We start from the raw sequence: 24,979 nt of genomic DNA on the forward strand, positions 1-24,979 counted from the left end.
TAGGGGAATCTGGCTCTTTTTGGTTTAAAAAGCTCCATTCAAGAAGGCAGATAGATCCTCATGAAATGATAATGACTTCTTTCTGTGTGTAGCACATTAATATAGTGAGCCATGACTGGAAATCTGTCCTCTAGAGAAGAAATATTTCTTTAGAGACATGGCAATTAGATGATGCAAAGGTTAGAGCCCTGTACTTAGACTCGGAAAAACCTGAGTTCGAATCTTGCCTCAGTCATTTAGTTGTATGATCTTGAGCAAATCACTTTACATCTCTTAGCCTCAGTTTACTCATCTGTAAACTTTACAATAGTCCTTTGGAGGTCCAAAGGAGGTAACATGTGTAAAGCACTTTGTGATCTATCTTAACATGTGTAAAGCACTTTGTGATCTATCTATCTATCTATATATGGAGGTAACATGTGTAAAGCACTTTGTGATCTATCTATCTATCTATATATCTAGGAGGTAATATGTGTAAAGCATTATGTTGATCATTATGTATCATTGTTATTATTTTTTATGAATATTTATGAAGATGGGAAGCTAGGTGACATAACAGATAAAGTTTGAGACTTGCAATCAGTAAGACCTGAGTTCAAACCCTCTCTCAGACACCTATTAGTTGTGTGACCTTGGCCAAGTCATTTAACCTCTCTTGAATTCTAGGAGATTCCCTAAGACTGCAAGTTGCAGACAAGGTGCTGAACTGAATTAGCTGAGGGAGTTCCTTGTCTGAAGTGCCCTAAACCAATGAAATCACAAGCTCAAACTCTCTTCTTTTCTCCGTGACTTACAAATATGAACTTGATGAGGATGTCACAGAATCATAGAATTTGGATCTGGAAGAGACCTTAGAGGTTATCTCGCCAAATACCCTTAACTGATAGAAGAGGAAACTGAGATCCAGAGAGATGAAGTAATTTCACAAAATTATAGAATATTAGAATATAAACAGACTTGAGTGGCTCTGTCTAATCCACACCTCCCAAAAGAATCTCCTTCTGCCACATTTTTGACAAGTGGTCATCTAGTCTGCTCAAAGGCCTACGATCACAGGGGCCCTACAACCTCACAACACAGCCCATCCTACTTTTGGATAGCTCTAGTTTTTAGGAAGTTTTTCCTGACATCCAAACTAAATTTCCTCTTTGTAACTTTTACCTTTGCTTTTGGTTTCCACTTTCTGAGGCCAAACAGAACAACCTAATCCCTCTTCCATAGGATACCCTTCATATAGTTGAAAACAACTGGCATGTCTGCTATTAACCTTCCCTTTTCTAAGATAATTATTCTCTCTCTTTTCCTTCACCCAGCCCTTATATGGCAAGACCTAAGGGCTACATAGTCAGCTGGTAGCAGAGCCGGGAGTCCAGTCTCTTGATTTTTCAGACAGTGCTCATTCTTTGGTATGAGCTGCCTCAGTGGTGGCAAATGGAGATTTTCAAAAATGTCTATTTTTATACCACTTATGGATGTACATTAGCTCAGAAGCTTGATACTGCTATTATGTTAGGTACATAATACGCACGTTTTGGTTTATAGAACATTTTCCTCAAAATTCTGCATTGTGTCGTTATCATTTTACAGATGAAGAAACATATGCTTATAGAGGTTAATTGATTTGTTGGTGGCCACACAGCTAGTGAATCAGATCATCCAGGAACTTGAACCCAAGTCCCTTGACTCCAAGCTAGTGGAACTCTTCCTGTGTTTCCTTGCAGATTACAGGATGCCTCTGTCTCAGCTGGAAATAATCACCCCTCGTGGCTCTCATAGTTCTTTTTTTTTTTTTGATTCCTAGATTTATAGAATGTTCGAGTTGGAAGGCACCTTGGAGATCATCTAGTCTCCTCTAATTTTATGTATGAGGAAACTGAAACTTGGAGAGGGAAGTGACTTTTTCAAAGTCAATCAATTACTTAGTGACAGAGCTGAGATTACTACCAAGGTCTCTTGACTTTTAAATGAGGGCTCTTTCTATGGACTTTCTCTCCAATGTATTTTAGAGATTCAGTACAATTCAAGAAATGCTTCAAGGCATTGAGAATATAAGGATAAAAAATGTCAGTGGCCCTTATGATGAGACATAGAGTGTGAGGGGAGCAAAGGAGACAGGGTGTTCTATTCAAGGACAATGTACCAAGGGAGGGAATGCTATTGGCTCCGTATTATATCTCCTATGAGACTGTAAACTCTTTGAGGGTAGAGGCTATTTCTTATTCATCTCATCCCTCATTGTGCTGTATACAGTGTCTTACTTAGTAAACAGAGGTAATGTTCTATAAGGAAAAGAACATTTGTACTTGGAGTCGGGAGACCCAAGAATTCTGATATTTTCTGGCCATGTCATCATGGGTGAGTTCCTTAACTTTTATGAACCTTGGTCTCCTCAACTATAAAATGAGAATCATAGAATTTAGGACTAGAATAAGAATCACTGCAGCTATCTAGTCCAACCCATACTCCAGAAATAATCCTACTCAAGTATACCTGAAAAGTGGTCATTTTGTTTCTTTCTCTTTTCCACCAAGGAGAATCCACTATTTCCAGAGACAGCCCATACTGTTTGCCCATAGCTTTAATTGTTAGGAAATTCTTCCTGACATTAAGCCTAAATTTGATTCTTTATGACTTCCACCCAGGTCTATCCCCTGGGGCCATACAGAATAATACCACAAGTTTAATCACTTATTTCCATTTGACAACCCTTAAGATACTTGAAAAGAACTAGCATTATCCCCTTAGTCTCAATTCTTCTCTAACCTATTTCCCATTCCTTCAGTTGATTTAATTGGTGGTGGTGATGGTGGTGGTGGTGGTGGGGCTCTGGATTGAATCTGTTTAAATTCTAATATCCTATAATTTTGTGAAGTTACTTCATCTCTCTGGGTCTTAGTTTCCTCTTCTGTCACTTGAGGGAATTTGACTAGGTAACCTCTAATGTCCCTTCCAGCTCTAAATACTATTATATCGATTGGACTTGACACCTTTTACCCTCTTGGTTGCCTTCCTTTGAACATTCACCAGCTGATCAAAGTCATTCCTAATCGGTGTTGTTAGGATTAAACTCAGTATTCCAGATGTTGTCTGACTGGAGCAGACTATAATGGGACTACCATTTCTCCATTCCTGGAAACTGTACCTCTCTTGTGAAGCTCCAGATTGATTCTGGCCCACCCCACCCCGCTTTTAGCTCTCATATCATGATGTTGATTCATATTAAGTTTGCAGTACATGAAAATGTCCAAATATTTTTTCAGAACAAAAATTCATATAATCAAATTGAAGATGTTAGATTTTATCCTCATTAAGTTTCAGATCATTAAGTTTGGCCTAATGTTCTAGCCCATCAAGCTTTTTTTTTTTTTTTTTTGGATACTACTTCAGTCTTTTAGTGTGCTAGCTATCCCTCCAAGATTTATATCAACTGCAAATTTGATAAACATGCTGTGAATGCCTTTATATGAGCCTTTAATAAAAATATTAAATAAAACGAGGTCAAACACAGATAGCTAGCATTTGTACAGTGCTTTAAGGTTTGCAAAGAGTTTTATAAGTATGATCTTGTTTTATCCTCACAACAACCCTGGGAGGCAGAGGCTGTTTTGCAGATGGTGGATCTCAGATTAAGTGATTTGCCTAGAGTTACACAGCAAGTAAATATCTAAGGCTGAATCTGAACTCGTCACATCTTCCTGACTCCAAGTCCAGTGCTTCCACCTAGCTTCCTGTCCTTGAAAGATCCCTGGAGCACTCCGTTGTTGACATTGAACCATTAATGACTACTCTCTGAGTCCAGTCATTCAGTCAGCTTTGAAATAATTTTACCTTTTCTTATCTAGTCCATATCTCTCCACCTTTTCCACAAGAACAGTGTGCTTTTATTTAGGTAAACAGTAGGGCATTATTCCCTTGATATACTAGCTTAGTAATCGAACAGAGAGAAAGAAATGAGTCTGGCATTCTCTACTCTTAATGAATCAGAATCCAGATAGTGGATCCCATGGTTATTCATGATGTTCCAGATGTTCACTAACTACCTCTATAGTAATGTTTCTAGAATTTTTCTGGAAACGAAGGCAAATTCATTGGCCTATACTTTGGTGTCTCAATTTTCCTTGCTTTTTGGAAAAATATTTGCTCAGTATTTGCCCTTCTCCAGTATGCCAATCTTTCTGATATCATTGACAGTGACTTAGCAACACATCTGCCAGTTTGTGCCAAAGGGGCAGTTTTTTTCTCTTTGTGAAGCTAAGTGGCTTATATGGGGAGTGAACTTGTGACCTTAGACTCATTAGTTTTATACTCTAACCAAGTATGTCCAGACAGAGGCTTTGTAGTCCTAATGAGAAAGATTCTATGAGTTGCAATAGATGGGTCCTATACTCTTAGAACAGACTGTATGCTTTTAGCAAAGTCATTTACCCCTTCTTTGCCTCATTTTCCCTAACCGTACAATGGAAATATTCACATTGTTTTTGGAATGAAATATATAAAAAGTACTGGGTGTTTGGAATAAAATATTGACTATATTCAAGATATTGATTCAGGTAGTGGAAAACTTTGGAAGTAATGGACTTGGGTTTGTGTCCTAACTTTGCCACTTACTTATCACCTTGGACTTATCATTTAATCTTTCTCAGCCTGAGGTTCCTTATTCATCAAATGTGGAAAATTGAAACTGTTACTTGGACTATGGCTTCTAAAGTCAGAGCTTTAAATCTATGATGTGATTATCTTTTTGTCATTTATTAGAGAGATGGGTGAGATATTGACTTAGATGGGTGAGGTATTGGGGAAAATCAGTTCTGTTCAACTCAGATTATGACTCTGTCTTGTCTTCACTACAGTAAAGATTCTGGAATGCTACATCTATCCTTCAAAGTCTACTGGACAGCCTGATGCTTTTAAGTCTTTCCTGATTCCATGAAATTTCCTGACTGAAATACAAATGGCAACCTCCTGAAACAGACCTGGCAACTGATCACTGGAGGTAACTAACAACTCTAAAGATCACCTCATGAAACCCCCTCCCCTTCCTCCAAGATATGAAGCAGTGCTGCCTACCAGCTAAAAGGCAAAGAGGTAATATAGATTGTCTTTTCATCTTAATCTGCCTTAGACAGAAAGTTATTGTGACTTACACATATTCCCTATAGCATTTGGTCCATGCCAAGGAAGGTGTTTGAAGGTAACTGGCGTTGTTTAACAAGGCCAAGTTAATTAAGGAAAATCTGTTCTTGAGGCTACTTGAAAGAAGGACTTGAAAAATGTCTATGGTCCAGAAACTTTCCTCATAGAATCGACTACTTCAATTGCAGTTTAATACAGAAGAGTTCTGAAAATTTTCATATCTCAACCTCTTTTCCAAGTTCTAATATCCTATTTCCAGCTGTCCAGGAGACACCTTTAATAGCATGTCCTATCAGTATCTTCCTAAACCCCATCATACCTTGAATCATGACATGGACATCTTAGTTTCTCTAAAGGTCCTTGAGGCACAAAACTTCAGTCTTTGTCTTTTTTCTTTGATGTTCTACTCTGCCTCCTTTGGGAGCAGGTTTTTCCAAGCAGGAGTGTATAAGAGATAAGAATATTGTTTGGGAGTTGGAGTCAATGGAACTCATGGTATGAGAATTCCCTCCATATGAGGCAGATGGCAACTGGTTATGACTTCAGAGATAAGTCCTAGGGAATTGACTTGCCCAGTGCCACTACACATTTCGTAAGTGACAGGGATAGGATTTGGACCTAGGTCTTCCTTACTATAAGCCCAGGCTACTTCTGTTGTTAAATAGTCCCTGTTCAATAATGCCTTAAAGGTAAAATCTAAGTGTCTAAATCCTCAAACTTCAAAGTCAAGCTGTCTAAAACAAAACTCCCCATCTCCCATCTCCCTCTCATAGTTTTTCCCTTTCCTCCTTGACTGATCCTTCTGTGTCTCTATTGTCAATTTCTCTGTTCTGTGTGCTGGACACAACCAGATGGATAGATGTCCCACAGGGCGTCAAGATGAAAGTTTCTATCAACCCTATAAACCCTTGTTTTGTTTCATAAACTTATATATATGTGTATATGTATATGTATGTGTATATATAGATACATATACACATACACACACACACATATATATATTAAAATGACAGTTTTTTTCTTCTTAAAAAAAGAAATTTTATCACCTCTCTTCTTCCAACCAACTCTTTTTTTGAGAAATGTGGAAGGAACATAGCAAGGTTTGGAATGTTTGGCTGTGGTTGCCTGAGGGTCCTGTAAAGCAGTCCCAGAGTTAAAAAGAGAATGCAACTTTCAGTAACTGTTGGAAATTATGTTTGATTTTTTGCAGTATACATTTAATGGTGTTTTGGAAAATTCTTTATTGTCATTGTGTTTTAATTGCCTCTGTCAACCCTGATTGCCTTTATAATGGGCTCTTCACACAGTTGGCTTTGTCATAATGATAATGGCTGTGCATTGGGACCGTCATACTCATTCAAATGGAATTCTGCAGCCCTGGAGGAACTGGGAGGACAGAATAAACACTGGACTAGAACGGGGACACCTGGGTTCTAATCCCAGCTCTACTACTAACTAGGTGTGTGACCCTGAGAAAGTTTCTTTCCCTCTCTGGGCTTGTTTCCTCATCTATACAATAATTGAGTGATCTCAAAGCTCTCTTCCAGCTCCAAAATCCAGTGATTCTCTAACTCAGCAAAGGAAATGAAGCCATATCTGGGGCAGAGCACAGCCTTGATTTTCTGTAGTCTAGCCGTCAGGAAAAGAGCCTATCACAGGGAATTACAGAGGTAATGGGGGGTGGGGAGGGGTGTTAGGTAGATAGAAAGCAATTACCCAACTTGGAAATTACCAAAGCCTTAGGCTGAATATCCTGCTTTTACCCAATGTCCCAGAGACTGTTTGAAAATAAAATGATCATTGTTGTTATTATTATTTTTGAATGCTGTACATCCTGCCCACGTTGGTAGTCCCTCTAGCTCCCATTGCCTTTTGGGTAGGAATGTGTGCAGGATGACCGACTTAAAAAATACAGCTTTGGTTAGAGACTCATTGTATGCTATATTCATTTTCTCCTGCATATATCCAGGGTTTTTTTTTGGTTTTTTTTTTTTTTGTCATTTTTTTCCCCTGGATGAGTTTCAGCTATGGTTAAGCTGAAAATGAATGTTGAACGATGTATCTGCCAAGCATAGTTTCACTGAAGCAGTTCCCCAATTGAGTGGGAGAATGTCTATAATATGTTCATATCTTGGAAGGGACCAGTAGTATCTTATTCTTATTCCCTCTTTCTGAGGGATCTGAGTAAAGAATTAGGTTACTGAACTCAGTAACACCACTCAGGAGGATGCCAGCAGTGACTAAAGCAACAGTCTAAGGGTGAACAGAGACCCCATGCGATAGTCAAGAGAGCTCAGGTGCTTATCCGCCTTTTACAAACATTGATTGTGACTGTGTCACTTAAATGTTCTCAAGACCTTAATTATTCTAAAGTAACCACATGGAGCTGCAGGCCCCCACTTTGGCTTTCATGCCTCTATGATATATGCTAGTTTCAAGATATCTACTCTTGGGTCCCCCACTTCCCATACATGCCTCCCCCAAGCCATTTAACTCATACCTATGAAAGTACCCATAGAAGAGCCTCCATCCTTAAACCTCCAGGGCCTCTCAGAGTTTATACTCACTGCCTCTGCTTCCTTTCCTTCCATCAACACTTTCCTCAATCCTTTTTCAATATAGCTTTCAGTCCCATACTACAGTTTTAAAGTCTACAGTTTCAAAGGCCACCTCTGAACATGTCTTATGTCTTTTTCCCCCTCTGGCTTCTTCTAATTTACCAATGATTGGCCTCTCTGACACGTTGAATCCCAAGTTCGTCATGGAACGCAGTAAATGCTTCATAAATACTAGCTGATTGATTGACATTTGACATTGTTGGCCATCCTTTGTTTGAAACTTTTCCCCTTTAGCTTCCATGACTCTGCCCTTTCCTATTTGCCCTCTTACCTCTCTGACTATATCTTCTTTGCCTCTTTTCCTGAGTCCTCTTACTCCTCAGGCTCCCTAAATATGGTCATTTTTCACAGACCTTTCCTATACTCCCTGCATTTTTTCTCTTGGTTTTCTGTTCAGCTCGTACAGTTTCAACTATCACTTCCAAGCACCTATTCTCAAACCTATCTCTTTAGTAGCTCTGAATTTTCTAACTTCCTGCAGGATGGACATCTCCACCTAGAAGTCTTTCTAGCACCTCAAAATATATGTATCTAAAATGGAACGCTTTTTCCTTTCTCTCTTGCCAACTTTTCCTCCTCATTTCCTTATTTGAATCAGCCCTCTCCTTCACCCCCACAACCAACTAGTCACCAAGCCCAGCTTCTTCCTTTGCTGTATCTCTCCCATCTGTCTCTTCATTTCCCAACCCATTGCCACAACCCCATTTCAATATCTTCCTTTGAACTCTCTCAATTGCCTCCCACTGGGTCTCTTTATCTTTCCTCTTCCCTTGTTTCTGTCCTAATTACTGCTAACAGGTTAATCTTTCTTAATCTTTCTCTAGGAGCACTTGGGTTATGTTATTTCTCCACCCAACAAATCTTCAGGGGTTCTCCATTGTTTACCAGATAAAGTCCAAACTCCTCAGTTTGGCATTTAATGCCCTCTACATTCCCACTTTGACCTACTTTCCCAGTATTATTTCACTGTGCACTTCAGCCAGATGGGCCTACTGGCTTTCTGCCTCCACACTGTTGCTCATGTCATTTCTCATGTCTATTGCACCCTCCTATTGATCCAGAACTGATGATGGTATATATTTAGGATAAATGTCAGACCCAGAATGGACCTAGTTCTGACCTTCTTATTTCATAACTGAGAAAAATAAAGGCCCAAATTGGGGATGTGATTTGTCCAATGTTGCTGTCAGAAATAGGACTAGAACCTAGGACCCAGGTCTGGGAGCTCTGCTGCTAGGAACAATTGTATTTCCCTGCTTGCCTCCCTTCCCCCTCCCCACCATATGTTCCTGATTGTCCTGTGCTTTGTAAACTCACAGGGTCACAGAATGTCAGAACTGGAGAGGATCTCAGAGTTTTACTGAAACAAGAATCCTTTTCTTCAACTGAGAAGCGATCCCCTCCTATCTGCCTCCCATCTGAAATCTACTGGTCTTTGAAGGTACAGAACTCAAATGCCACCTCCACCATGAAGGCTTCCAAGCTAGCCTGGTCAGTATAAGGAATATACTTTCCTTATCCTTTGCTTTCCTGTAGTGCTCAGTTTAGCTTGGCCCATTCGTACAATGCATCTTCTAGCTATTTATACCCACTCCATGACATCTTGAAACTTCTTGAGAATGAGGATTTGTGTCTTATTCATTTTTATGCCCTCTTCGGTTATCTAGGGTAGGGCCTTAATGATGCTACTACTAATTACAATTATAGACTTTTTAGTTAATGTTTGTTAACTCAAATTTGAATACATTTTTCTGATGCTGAAAGTTTACACAAAAGTTGTATTTCCTGGTAACCTTTTAGAGAGATAGGAAACCCAACCCAATTTACATATCAATTTAAATATTTATGTTGTTACCACATATACATCTGTATCTATTGATATATGAGTATACATACATGCACATATGCTTATATACATGAATGTACATATATACATACTCATATATAAGTGTACTTATATATACACTGATATAGAAATGTGTACATATGTACACACCTATAAATAAATTTAAATATAGATATATATCTATATATCCATATATTATATGTGATCAATTAATATATGTAACATATAGAGCAAGAGGGAGAGAGGGAGGAAGGGAGAGGAAAAGAGGGGGGAAAAGGGGAGGGGGAAGAGGAGAGTGACAAAGAGAAAAAGGGAGGTAGAGGGAGAGAGAAGCAGAGAGAAAGAGTAAGAGAGAGAGAGAAATGCCCAGAGACTCACTAGTATTCCTAGATTCATAGAACGATTTAACACCTGCTCTGTTCACAGTAGAAAGAACACTGCCTCTAAAACTGTTTAAAACCCTGGTCCTGGCACTTAACCACCAGAGTGACCATGCGTAAATCCCGTAAGTGTCTCCTTATATGTAAAATGAGGAGGTTGGGATAGATCACCTCCAAGGTCCTTTCCAGATCTAAATCCATGACCTTGGAGGTCTCCTGAGAAAGCCTGGGAATGATTTGCATCCTAGGGAGGTCTGGCTAAGCTCCAGCTAATCTCTGTGTCTCCTCCAGTGCACACCTGCTTGTCTGTCAACCTACAGTCTCCTCAGTCACTTCCCGAGGGATGTCTGGGATCAAAGGTCTTTGAGAAAGGTCTTTTATCGGCTGCTTTGCTGCCAGACCCCGCTCTCAACAGCACCTGGGTCCAGATTTAATATTTTCTGTGGAGAGAGGTCAAGACCCTGTCCGTCCTAGAATGGGGCAAGTGCTCTTTTTTTCTTCTCCTGCTGGCTGCCTAGTTCTTCCTTTACAATGAGAGTTTTAGTTGAAAGTCGTGGCTAATCCAAACAATAATAAGTAGCATTTATGTAACACAAGATTTGCAGAGCACTTTGCAAATATTATCTTATGTCCTCATAACAACTGAGGGAGGTAGATGGTCCTGTTGTTCCCATTTTACAGAAAAGAAATCAAGATAGACAGAGGTTAAATGGCTTGCCCAGTGTCACACAACTGGTTAAGTGTCTGAGGTGAAATCTGGTCTTTCTGACTCCAGGTTCAAGGCTCTATTTACCATCACCTGGCTATATGTTGGTGGGTCCAAACTGATATGAACTGGTCAGTCTCTTGATAATAGTGAAATAGATCAATAGCAGGTGCTTCCTCACTGTTTAATGATTTATCTGAGTCTGAAATGGGGGTTTGCTTATAGACCCCCTAAAATGTGCAGTTGGCTTCTCATTAAATGTACTGGGATGTAGCAGCAGCACCAATAATAACAATTCCAGATAATCCAAAAGTTGCTAATATTTAGCTTTGGGTTACAGGATATGATTGTTTCCTGAAGTCCATTTGTGTTCCTAATTATATTTCTTTTAGATTAATATTATAATAAATTTGCATTCCTTGAACATGAAGCAAGTGGTTGGGAGTGGGGAGAGGGTGACAGACTGAAGTGATCTGACCCTCTACCAAGTAGCAGAGGGAAGGCTGCCTTGATTTACCTCCTTTTTCAAGTGGACATTCCACAATGACAATGGCCCCAACCTTGTTTTTTGAGAATTGATGATAGTATATATTTAGGGCAGAATGTTAGATCTACAAGAGACTCTGATCCAACCCGTCCATTTATTATTATCTATGACTATTATTATTTTGGCTAGTATGCTACCTGGCTTGTTTAATTGGAGATGGTGGAGGGCATGGCATAAATCTTCCAAGATGGGGGGAATGACTTGTCAAAAGTCACTGAATGAGTATTGTAATGGCAGAAATTGAACTAGACCGACTTCTAGGAACAATTGCCTTCTCCTCTCACTGTTATTGTTTGTCCTGTGGTTTCACATCTCACAGTGTCATAGAATGTCAGAATTAGAAGGCCATCTCATTCAGCCTGTACCAAATTAATCCCCCTTCAATATACCTGACAATTGATGGTCTAATCTTTGTCTGAAGAGCTCCGAGTGGAAACCCCACTCCCCACAGATATAGCTCATTCTAATTTTGAACTGCTCTAATTTTTAGGAAGTTTTTCCTGACATGAGGCTCCACCTAGCTAATTTCACCTGGGCAGCTAGATGGAAAGTATTAGAAGATGTGTGTCAGGGATGGAATCAGAAAGACTTATCTCCCTGAGTTCAAATCTGGCCTCAGACACTTATTGGCTGTGTGATCCTAGGCAAGTCACTTAACTCTCTTTGCTTCAGTTTCCTCATCTTCAAAATGAGCTGGAGAAGGAAATGGCAAACTACTCCAGTATCTCTGCCCCAAATGGAGTTATAAGCAGTTGGACCCTGAAAATAACTGAACAACAATAACTTACTCATCCTTCCTAGTTCTGCCCTTTGGGGCCAGGCAGAACAGGCTTCAACATTCTTCCACACGACATTTTTTTCTATCAATTCCATTTCAGTCTTTCTCTTCTCCTGGCTTAACCTCTCTGGTTTCTTTCAGCAGATTTTCATATGACATGATCTTGTAGACCCTTCACTATCCTGGTTACCTTTCTTCTGAGGTGGATTCTCTCACCAGCAGTGAATGCTCCACCTCTAGAGAAAAGCACCTGAGGGTAGTGGAAATATTGAGTTGCTATTCAGGAGGTCTCCCTCTTTGTCCTGGCTCTATTGCTAACTATCATCGGCAAATCAGGTAATCTTTCTTAACTTCGGTACTTAGCACAGTGCCTAGTACATAGTAGTAGGAACTTAATATTTATTTATTGACTGATTCTCTGGGACTCAGTTTCCTCCCCTGTAAAATAAGAGTGTTGGATGAGATGAACTAACTATGGGATGTCTTCTAGCTCTGAAGGATATGGTTCTACAAAAGTAGTCTACTTCTCTGGGGTTCCCTTTTTTTATCTGTAATATGACAGGGTTTGTCTAGATGGCTTCTAAACTGACTTCAAGCTCTAACATTCTGTGATCTTATAATTCATTGATTTTTTTCTTCTATGACTTAAAACTCAGTTGAGAATTAATACATATACCCGAGGCCATATAGAAATGCAACTTGGTCAGGGTTGAGGAAGTAAATGCATGTAATCTAGAATATTGCTTCATGTGTTATGTTCAGTCAATTCTAAATTCTTTGAGGGCAGGGAACTGTTTTGTTTTTGTCCATGTGTATCTAGATCTTAGTACAGTGCCTTGAATATGTTAAATTGAATTATATTGGAATCAGACTTGCCTCCTTAAATTTATTTTTAGACTAATGATAAAATTTAATTTCTGTTCCCTAAACATGTTGGGATGAGGAGGTTTGGGGATGACGGAGAAAACCCCAAACGTAGCTCTACCCCTTCCCCTCCCCAATCTAAAGCAGATGACTTACCCTGAGAATGTTGAAGTATCTGGCATAAGTTCCTTCAGTCAGTCCCACCTCCCCATCATTCCTTCAAGCTTCTCAGCATCATTACCCACCCCCTCCTCCTTCTCATTGGCCACAGAATAAATAGAATCCTTCCTCTTTACTAAATCCAGTCCTTTTGCATGCAGTTTCAATCTCAACAGTACCTACCATGGTGCTTTCCACAGTCTATTTTTAACAAAATTTTGCTGGATGAAATGTTAGTTGTAGTCTTTCCTTCCTCCCCCAGGAATTTGCTTTAGCTTCCCCCATCTCTCATGTTTGTCTAATCTCTTTCTCTCCATTGGCTACTTCCCATCTGTCCACAAATCTATCCATTGTTCGCTCCACAAGTATTTACTATGTGCTCTATACTGTGCTGAGCCCACAAAGAGCTTACGTTTCTAATTGGGGAGACAGAATCTAAATAAATGGGTACATACAAGAGACATACAGAGTCGATGGAAAAAGAAGAAGCACCTGTTTACTGTTAGGAGATAGGGATATAAATAAAGAGAATGAAACATACTCAGTTCTTCCAGTCCTTAAAGAAAGGAGGGGGCCTTCATTTCGTTGATAAACTTCTTGAAAAAAGTTGTCTATTCCTGATATCTACATTTTCTTATTATTCACTTTCTACTGAAACCCTTAAAATAGACCTTTCCCTATTCTATTAACATTTCTCTTTAAGGTTAGTTAGCAGTGACCTTCCGATGGCCAACTCCAGTGGCTTTCTTCATTCTTTGTCTTCCTTGACCCCTCAGCATTTGATATTGTTAATTACTTGATCCTGCTGCATACTCTCTCTTGTTTTGACTGCTGAGATGCCACACTTTCCTGGTTCTCCTAAACCTGCAAACACTTCTTTTTGGTCTTATGAAGTGGCTCCTGAGTGCAGATGTTCCCCAAGGATCTGTCCTTGCTTCCCTTTTCACCTGTCTCTATGCTTTTTCCCTTGGCCATGCCTTGTAATCTCTTCTACTATTTCTTTGTCAGTGATTTCTCAATAGATAACTCCATGCCTGATATCTACACACTTCCATCTTCAAATGCCTAAAGGTTCCCTGCCCCCTGAATGTCCAACATGTCCAAAATTGTACTTTCCTCTAAATGCATTTCTCCTTCTGACCTGTAGCACCAACATTTCTGCCCATGGCACCAGACAACATATATTCTGTCCCAACACTCATGCCATGATGTTATTGTTGTTCAGTTGTGTCTGATGGACCATACTGTTTATGGGGTTTTCTCAGCAAAGATAGTACAGTGATTTACCATTTCCTTCTCCAGTGGATTACGGCAAACAGGTTAAGTGACCTGCCCAGAGTCACACAACTAGTAAGAGTTTGAAGCTGGATTTGAACTCAAGTGATCCTGACTGCAGACCCACTGCTCTATCTACTGAACCACCTAGTTGCCTCCTACTACTCATACTAGGGACTTATCAAGTATTGTCATTGGATCATAATATTTTGAGTTAAAAGGGATGTATGTGGCTTAAGGGATAGAGTGTTGGACCTGGAGTCAGTAATACCTTTGTTGAATTCCCGCCTCTGATACTTACTAGTTGTTTGACCCTAGCTAGACATGTCACTTAACTCATTCAGCCGCATTGAGACATCAGAATAGTAGCACCCACCCCACAGAGTTGTGAGGCTCAGTTGAGATCCTGTTTGTGTAGTGCACTATAAACCTTAAATAGTGCTCTATATAAATGCCAATTACAATAATAATGATGATGATGATAATGGTCATTATTGTTTTCTTAGTGACCTTATCAATCAGCCCCATCATTTTATAGATGAAGAAAGTGAGGTCCAGAGTTTCATTGGCTTGGTAGGTCCCAAATCAGGTCCTCTTAGTCCAAAGCTCTGCCTAGTCTACCATGCTGCTGCTTAATATTGCTGTACAAAAGGGGATAATGCCAGAAGAAACAAAGGTTCATAAGAAACCCTTTGGATTTCACATACCACTTTTGTTGTGGCTTGGACTATGTGATAAGATATTTAGAGTTTTTAATCCCTTATCCCTCTGCTACAGGACAGACTCCATGTCAGAGACTGTACAGACTTGGGAGAACTGATTGTTAAATTTTTAGTGTGAGCATCTGCACCTCGGATATTAGCAAAGACTACAAATTGGGATTTAATTTGTTGCTTTGTTAAGAAAGTGGTGGAGAAAGTGTTAAAAAGTCACATGAAACTTAAACAAGTATTGCGTATTTTCAGCGAGCTGGTTGTTAAACATTTACCAGCACACCTCTGGAGCTACAGGACCTAGGCTCAGAAGCCAGCTTTGAGATTTACTATTTTTGTGACTACAGACACAGTCACTATAACCTCTCTCAGCCTCAGTTTTCTCATCTGTAACATGAGTTTTTGTTTTGCTTCGTTTTTGGAGAGTTTTACAACCCAACCACTGTATCAATGCCAGTTGTTCTTGTGTCTGTATAAGTTGTGTATTTTCCCTAACAACCGTGCAGTTTCTTCCAACATACTAGGCACTTAATGACTATTTATTTACTGTTGCAAGTCAAACTGGAAATTAATGTTCCCTCTGAGTAAATCACATATGAGTAATTGAGAAGTCATGAAACCTGAGGCTTACAGAGAGGTAAAGGGGACTTGGGTAAGGTCATACAACTGGTAATTATCTGAAGAAAAATTGAAACTTGGTTCTTTGTGAACTTAGGTCCAACACTCTATCTACTATACCGGGTCTATCATCAGAGATTTGGCCATTAGGTGATATTTTTATTTTTCTACAACAAATCATTAAGCTACTTAAGTACGGAGGGGTTGCATCTATGAAGGGAGAGTCTACTCCTATGAAAATGTGATTTCTTGAAGTATACCTTTGGAAATAGCAGTCACTTATGTCATTCCGTTTAATAATTGTGTTTCTCCAAAACCAGCCACTTGAAATCTTTTTACCCTCTTAATTTTTTTCATGAATGTCCTGCTCTATCTCACCTTATTACATGTGCCTATGCACACAAATATGCTAGAACACACCCACCCACCTACACACATACACACTAATACTCCTCACCAACTCAGCTGCCTTTATAACATTATCCTCCTTCCTCAAAGCATTCTAGCCAGGTTTAATGTAGATGATGATTACCCCATTGTGAATGCTTGGAGAAAAAGAGGCAGAGAAAGCCCAAATCCTTTGCCTAAGGCCTCACTGCTGTCCCTCAGCCTTGCATTTATTCTGGGAAACCCCTGGAACTCCTTTTCCTGAGCATGTTTTGTGCTCCTTGTGCTGCCATAACTTCCTGTAGTCGCCATGAGTTCTTTTGGATCCGGAGCATGTGCTCACTTCCCAGGCCACAAAGGTTGTCAGGGTCTCAGCATTGTCTCTTCAGCAGACCAGATGGCTGGCTGCCCCATCTTGGGGTTTCCCATCTGGAGCAAAAGAGAAAACAAATCTTGAGAAACTCTCATTTCCTCCCACTCTCCTCCCCCCATGGAGGGGAGTGTCAGAGCGTCAATGTCAATGGAAAGGATGACGGATTTCAGTCGGGAGCCCAGGGTGCCCAGAGCATGGAGACCATTTTATCTAAATTGGCAATGATTTGTTTCTTATTGCAGACACTAACTCTTTAACATTATTGATCCCTCTTGCCTAGTGGGGCACATTAGGTGCCTTTGACCCCAGCTTGCACCAGGAAAAACCAAAGAGCCGCCTGAGACTGTCTGGCATTGTGACGGGTGGATTCAGTGCCTTTTCTCCCCCCCATCGCATATGCCCTTTTTGTTCTGCCGTGAAATGGTTTGCCCTGGTGCAGGTGGTGTCCACTGGCTGCATCCTTTTGTCTCTTACCCTTCAATACAGTAGCAGTTCCCCTCAGGGTCAGAATATCTTACCCATACAATCCCTGTTATCCCAGCTGTAGAAAAGCCTTCCAGGGCTGTATTTCCTTCTCTGAAAAGTCTATTGGTACAATTCCTGAATGAAAGAAGGAGATATGAGAAAGAGATCTTAAAAAAAATCAGTGAATATAAATAGGAATGATAGGAGGAAATGATGATGAAAAGAGATGTCTAGTCTAAAAATAGGAATGCCCTGTATTTCTGTAGTATATTTCTTTTTCTCCTCAGAGTTCAGAGTTCCTCATGGATTATCTTCTAAGACTTTGATTGGAAAAAACAGGCTCATTTCTTTGCCCTTTTTTTCTTGACCCCCACCAAAGTAACCTCCAAAGGTTGCTAGCTGTTCCTTGCTCCCTATTGCCCCTAGATTTCCATGACTAGTTTACCTTCCTAGTTTACCACATCTGATTGTTTTAAGTCCTTTTCTCTCTTTCATCCTGGAACCTGCAGAAGAGCCCAGTTATCCTATTGCCCATTCACTGTGATCCCTGGAGTACAGTCCTCCTGATCATCTCCTAAAGTAACTGTAATCAGAAAGAAAAACAATTTAACAAAAGAAGATAAGATATCCCTACTTCCCGAAACATTTAATTACCAGTTTGTTTTTTGGTCCATATCTTGATTTCACTCTTGTAGAGAACTGTATTTAAGTTCATTCCTTGATGCAGATGGTCAACTCATCTGTAACTTAACTTGGTCTTAAAGCACTACCTGAGGCATTGAGAGGTTAAGCCATTTTCCCATGGTCCACACAGCCGTTAATGGGACTTCAACTGAGGTCTTTCTGGCTCAAAGGCTGGCCCTCTATCCATTATGCCATACTGCATTTTTCTGATTTCTAAAAATCGGCTAATATATTCAAAGGGAGGGAAGTAGACAGAGATATAATTAATGAAGACTGTTTATGTGGGAAAAGAGAAAATGGAGATCAGTAGTAATTATCTAGATAATGTGAGCAAAACCCTATGCTCTGGTGGTACCTTTGTTTGTTCTCTGCAATGAATTAATTGACTAACTGGTTATATTTTTCCTGTGTAGACACAGTATAGAAGCAGAATTTTTCCTGTATAGACACCCCTATGCTTGTTTGTTGAAACAGGTGTTCCATTTCACCAATAATCTGCTCATTGTTTGAAAGTATGAGTTGTTTGGAAGCTTACCCAATCACCCAAATTACCACCTATTTAAATGTTCTAGATTAAGACTCCTAGGGGATGGAAAGCTCCCATCCGAATATCTGGGTGAACGGACTTGTCCCCCAGACCTGAGCGTAGATTGTAGAGTGTATGATATGAGTACTGTTGGCATATGGGATAAATTCTATTGGTTAAACTTGCCAACCTGTTGCCATGACAACCTTCCCATTCTCCGCAAAGCAGAGACAATTCAATATTTACCTGAAAATTCGAAGAAATAAACCCACCACTAAATAGTAGATACACAGGGTTAGCTTGTTTCTATAAAGCATGATGGGTAAAGCCCTATGATGCCAAGCCACTAGGCAGTTTCCAGGGCTGGAGGCAATTAGCATCACCCTTCCTTCCTAACCCCAGGGCAAAAGTCCAATTGTTCTCTAGGAGAATCTTGCCTTCAACCTGGAAAATCTAGTATTATGTGATTGAAAACACACAAATCTAGAAGATTAGAAGATCAGGATTCAAATACTGCTCTTTCATTTTTCAGTTATGTCTGGCTCTTTATGACCCAATTTGGGGCTTTCTTGGCAAAGATACTGGAATGGTTTGCCATTTCCTTCTCCAGATCACTTTATAGATGAAGAAACTGAGGCAACAGGGTTAAGTGACTTGCCCAGGGTCACACAGCTAGTAAGTGTCTGAGGCCGGGTTGGAAGTCGAGAAGATGAGTTTTCCTGATTCCAGGCCCTGTGCTTTATATACCGCACCACCTAAATCCTGGCCCTCTCACTAAATATACTGCAGACAAGTCACATCTTCCTTGAGTCCCATTTGTTTCATTTGTAAAATTGGAGCAGAGGAACTGGTTGAGACTAGATGACTAAGATTCCTTCCTCTTCAGTTTTTCGGTGAGAAAAAACACATGCGAGAGGATGTTGGAAATGTGGTTTTGCTTAAAGGTAGAAGTGTGGGGACAAGGGAAAATGCGCTAATTCACCTGTCAGCCTCAGAAGTCTCTGCTAACACTTATAATGCCCACTTGCCTGCATGTCCCCTCAGCCCACCCCCAATTATCACAAGTCAGGGATTTTTGAGACTTTTCCAGTGGTAGGGGAGGGATTCTTGTGGAGTTCATAGATGTAAAGCTGTCTATACATCTTAAAACACTATATAAGTTTCAGTTGTTATTATTATTGTTATCATCATAAATCTGTAGTCACCAGGTGTCCAGTCTGGCAATAACTTTATTTCTTGAGAGTTCTATTACACTGTTGCTGAGCTTAAGCCGTGTTTATGGAGTAAAACCGGTGTGCGCTGGTAAATGCTTAACAAATGGGCTTCTTGGGGAACGAGATTCAAAGCGGGGAACAAACTGTATGCACACATTTTTTTTTAAATGGCATTTTATTTTTTCCAATTACATGTAAAGATGATTTTTTTAAACATTCATTTAAAATTTTTTTGAATTCCAAATTTTCTCCCTCCCTCCCTCCTTTCCTTCTTCCCTAAAAAGGTAAGAATTTGAGAGAGGTTATATATGTGCCCTCATGTAAAACATATTTACATATTAGTTGTGTTTTGAAAGAAGAAACAGACCAAAAGAGGGGAAAAAGCCATGAAAAAAGATAAAGAAAGTGAAAAAGTATGCTACTGTCAGCATTCAGACTCTGTTAAGTCTTTCTCTGGACACATACATTTTTAATTTTAATCTGTCATGGTAACAATGTCCTAAGTCTACACAAGCCATGAAATAATAAATCAAGTCCTGATTTGTAGACATTGCCAATCACAAACTGGCTAGAGCTGGCTCCAGCACACCCCAGCAAGTATCTTCAATTCCTTTTAATTGCTGTAGTGTGTGAACTAGCTGACATTGAACATTTCCTCTCTTATTCCAATCCCATGAAAGGTGTGTGAAGAAGTATTAGGAGGAATGAAATCTACTACATGAACACTGTAGATTCATTGCATTTCAGGTCAGTGAAGGACCCCAAGGAGACCTGGCATTTTTCTTCCAACCCGCTTTGACATAGTAGGTAACAACACATTCTTCCTTACTCCAGCATGATAGACTTTGCGGCAAGAGAAACATGATGATGGGGAAGGATAAGCCAAAGTGAAGATTAGTTGGCAACAGTAGGATAAAAAAAGAACTAGTTATCAGCTTCCTGAAGGGAACTTGGGCATGATAAATTACTTGTACTCATCTGTATGCAGCTAGGTGGTACAGTGGATAGAGTGTTGGACCTAGAGTTAGTATGAAGAGTCAGATATGACTGAAACAACTTGAAAAACAGTGGTATTACAGTTGATAAATGTATAGTTGAAGTATGCATCAGGTTCTACCTGTGAAAAATAATGATTAAAATAAGACTGTAGATATAAAAATGCTTCAAAAAGTAATAAACTGTATACAAATGTAAGACTGTGAAGTGGAAGAAGAAAGGTTAGTTTTAATAAAACTTGAGTATTCTTAAAGATCTGTGATTTTTGTCACTGGTTGTTGTCCCTTCAGGAATGCAGATTATAATCTCTCTATGCCTTAAAAAAATTGGACTTATGATTTTATTGGTGTAGAGCAGGGGCCACTAAAACTTACATGGGGATCCTTATGACCCACATTAGTGTAGTAGGTGGAGATGGTACTTTTAAATTTTAGGCTACTTTCACATCTCTTATTGTCATAAGAATCACATGAGGTGTGTGATTTGCTTTGTTCCACCAATTATGAAACTGAGAACTGGAAATTAAGAGACTTTTCCAAGGCTACACAGTTAATTTGTGGCAGAGCTGGAACTGGAGGCAGTATTCTTTTTCCTCATTGCACCACACAGAATGCTTAATAAAGACCAGGCTTTCTGGATAGTTGTCTCAGCCCTTTATTTCAGCCCAGTCATGCATTCTGAGACCATTGAGTTGCTTCTCTTCCCTCCCTCCCTTTATCCCTTCCTCCTTCCCTCATTCTTTTCCTCTTTTCCTCCCTCCCTTCCTCATTTCCTTCTTCCCTCCCTCACTCCCTCTCACTCTTCCTTTCTCCTTCCCCCTTTCCCCTTCCTTTCTCCCTTCCTCACTTCCTCAAATGTCAGACTACAAAATTTGAACTTTATTTGGTAATTGAATAATTAAAATAATAGAATTATTTAATAATAGATTAATAAGAAAAATAGTTTGACAGTTCTGTACCTTCAATTAGCCATAGCAGATGAATAATCTCCTACTTATAGATCACCAAAGACATAGATTCTCCAATCTCTCTAGAGCCTGTTGCCTGAAGGGTTTGTTTCGTTTTGTCATTCTCTGCCTTTCTGCTAGGCCTTTCTTACATGAATCTTTGGTTTGGGATAAAGTCTCTTAAGAAGGACCAAGGAGTTTAAGTTCCATTTCTTTTCTTAGGGTAAGCCTATCAATAGCATTGATAAATTTTGAAACGTATTATCTATTATCTTTGGGGAGTTGTAGCAGCAGGGTACAACTTGTTGTCGTTGTTTAGTCATTTCAGTCATGTCCAACTCTTGGTGACCCCGTTTGGGATTTTCTTGGCAAAGATACTGGACTGGTTTGCAGGCCATATTACGGATGAGGAAACTGAGCCAAACAGAGTTAAGTGACTTACCCAGGGTCACATAGCTAGGAAGTTTCTGAGGTCAGATTTGAACTCAGGTCCATCTCCTTCCAGGTCCAGCACTCTATCCACTGTGTCATCTAGTTGCCCTGGGTGCAACTAGGATCAGGTAATAGATTCCAGAGAAACCTTGAGATTATCTGTCACTGATATTCCATTCCTTTAACAAGCACCAAACATGGTATGATCTGAGTCAGTGATCTAGAGGTAAAAGTCCCCTTGGGTCACTATTGAACCATTTAATCAGTCTAATTTTTGAAAGTCTTTCTAGGAGTGGGGAGACTAGGGTGGGTGTAGTAATTAAAAAAAAAAGAAAAAGAAAGTCTTTCTAGGAATATGTATTTCATAGTAGTCCAGCTTCCCAGAGATAAGCCTTTGGATAGTTCAGACTGAATCTGGGGTTGGAATGTGTCTGTTTACTCCTACTATACATCTGATCAAATGCATTAGGGCAACCTACAATCATTGTACTGTTTCCTCAAACCATTCTGCTTTCTTTTACCCTGCTCTTTTCGTAACGCTGATCATGCTGGGATGAAGTTCTTGAAAGAAAGCAGATCAATGGTGATTGATCATATGAAGGCTACATGTTACAAAACTCAAGAAATGGGGGATCGTCTAATTCCCAGTACCAGAAACGATGATTTATAGGCCTGTGGTGTTCATACTTAGATTATCCTCCATCACATAACAAAAAATTGTTGCTTGATTTATTCTTTTGATGTGTCATCTCTTATCTGTAAATGAGAGGGATTAAACTAGCTCTCATAGATGGACCCATTATGTCATAAGCTTGAGAGGTGGAAAGAGACCTTGAAGGTTACTGATTCCAATCTCTGCATTTTACAGGAAATGAGGACCAGACAGATTAAGTGACTTGCTTAAATTCATACAAATAATCAGTAGTATGGCAAGATTCAAATTTAGACCCCTCTCCTTCCATTTTCTTCCTCACTTTCCAACAGTGTACCTCTGCCGTCTTCTCTCTAACAACCTTCCCAACTCTAACTCTTCCAATACCATGATTCTATTTTGTTTTGGTAGTTACTGATGGCATGAGATTGTCACATCTCTTTTTTTTTTTTTTGAGGGTCTTAGGGCACCAGAATCCCTTAATTACAGGATTTAGTTCCACACTTTTAATTTTTTTTCTTTTGTTACTATAACTAGGTATTAGAAGGAGTTGTGTTAGTTTGTCCCTAAAAACTATTAGGAATCTGAGGCCTGGTTGAGGGAGACTCACCATAACCATTGGTGGTAGTGAAGTAGCATAAGCAGCCAGGGTGGGACCCTCAAACCAGCCCCCCTAATGGGGATGCAAAGTCCTACCATGTTCCTTGTAGTGTTGGTCAAGTCCAGGCAAGACAGGACAAGCGGAGGGCTAAAAACTGATTGGACGAGCAGTGTCAAATGCCACAATCTGAGCCAATGTTCCTAGAAACATAGTATTGTTAAGTGATGGTCATGATGAATGGGAAGGAAGATGAAGACACTTGGAGCCTCTGGTCACCTGGGTCAGAATCTCAGTGGAGGGAGATGAGAATGTCAGTGATGAGTCATTGCTAAGAAGACAAATGACCTCATGGCATAGTATAAAGAGAGAGGCAACACTGGACCAAGAATCAGAATTTATGAGCTCAATTCAGGGTGTGCTGGAACCAGCTCTAACCGAATCGGAAGAACCAGCTGTTAAAATTTCAGTAGAAGCATTTACATCTTGGAAATCAGCAAAAGCTACAAATCAGGGCTTGATTTATTATTTTGTGGGCTGTCTAGGCTTAGGAAAGTGATGGAAAAATTGTTGGTAATACAGATTAAACTTAGTGTGTCCTGTAGTAAATTTTTTTTCTCCCTAGAGAGCCAGTTGTAAAACATTTACCAGCACATTGCTAGTTTAAATCCTGGCTCTGATCACCACAGTGTGATGTTGAATAAGTCACTTCAGTGTCTGGGCATGAATTGAAGGACCTGGGGATGTTTCATGTGGAGAAGAATTGAGGATCGGGGTATTGCTGGTCTTTAAGTATCTGAAGGATTTTACATGGAAAAGGGATTAGTCTTGTTTTACAGGGATCCAGTGAACAGATCTAGCAACAATGAATGGAAACTGCAGAGAAGCAAATTAAGGTTTTGAAATTCAATCAACAAACATTATTGAAAGCCCATTATGCCTAAGATGCTATGTTAGGTGCTAGGGATACAAAAAGGAAGAAAAAGAAAAAGAAAGGAAGGAAGGGAAAAAGAAACTATCTGGGCCCTCAAGGGCTTTATATTCTAGTGGGATCCCACATAGTGAAAAGTGGCAGACAGGAAAGGGGGTGGGGTGGAACTTTGATCTAACCCAGCACCAGGTTTGACAGTGAAGACATAAGAATAGATTCTCATGACCTTTCCAGAAGCAACTGTTCCCTGAACAAGAGGTGAGAAGTAGAGGTGAAGACAGGGTATGCGTGTGTCAGCAGGATAGATTGCAAGATGCTCGCTCTAGATGAGTCCTAGCATTCTAGTAGAGGGTTGAATGGGATACAGCATGAGGCTAGCTAGAAAAAAGAGGGTTGAAGTGAAGATATTCTATAATTCTACTATTTTGCTTCATACATGTTTATTGAATTGAATTAAATTTAATTACATTTGAACCTGTCTAGGTCAAGTCAATGCTAATCAAAGCAATCGTTTTGGTTGTGGTTAATTATTTTTAAGTCTTGTCTGAGTCTGTGACCCCTTTTGGGGCTTTCTTGGCAAAGATTATGAAGTGGTTTGCCATTTCCTTCTCCAGATCATTTCATAGATGAGAAAACTGAGACAAACAGCGTTAAATGACTTGCCCGGGGTCACACGGTTGTGTCTTGAGGTTGGATTTGAACTCAGAAAGATGAGTCTTTCTGACTCCAGGCCTGACACTCTGTCACTGTACTCCTTACCTGCAAATAGTAATAATAGGGTTATTATTTGAGACTTTTGAAACCTTTGAGACTGATAGAGATATTGAGCTTCTTCCCGAAAAGTAGAAAAATGTCTAAATCTTGGCAGGAAGCTGTGCTATAGTATTTGTTTAAGATTTATAAAATGCATAACTTACATTATCTCCTTTTATTTTAAAAATAGCCCTGTGACAATTATTACCTATATATTTTATTGATGAGTAAACTGAGACTCAGGCAAGTTAAATGATTTGCCCATGGTCATATGGTTAGATCTGAAACCAGGTCTTCCTGATTCCAGGCCCAGCCCCTTGCCCACTTTGCCATGTTCCCTTTTCAGCTTTCATTCCATTATAGACTGCTGATTCTTTGAAATGGC

At 39.7% G+C, this 24,979-nt stretch overlaps 1 long non-coding RNA gene across 8 annotated transcripts in view; it reads left to right on the plus strand.

Annotated features, from left to right (window-relative positions):
• Nucleotides 1–24,979, plus strand: part of LOC140506113 (uncharacterized) — a 319,922-nt gene that overhangs the window by 86,050 nt on the left and 208,893 nt on the right. For 5 of the 8 annotated variants that reach the window (XR_011967780.1, XR_011967781.1, XR_011967775.1 and 2 more), the window contains exons 2-4: nt 4,851–5,085; nt 6,441–6,592; nt 9,071–9,242. This is a non-coding gene — a long non-coding RNA (uncharacterized lncRNA). The remainder of the gene's footprint in view (nt 1–4,850; nt 5,086–6,440; nt 6,593–9,070; nt 9,243–24,979) is intronic. The other 3 variants (XR_011967779.1, XR_011967777.1, XR_011967776.1) reach the window with 3 other exon arrangements.

Source organism: Notamacropus eugenii, chromosome 5 (genome assembly GCF_028372415.1).
Source record: "Notamacropus eugenii isolate mMacEug1 chromosome 5, mMacEug1.pri_v2, whole genome shotgun sequence".
NCBI classification, from domain to species: domain Eukaryota; kingdom Metazoa; phylum Chordata; class Mammalia; order Diprotodontia; family Macropodidae; genus Notamacropus; species Notamacropus eugenii.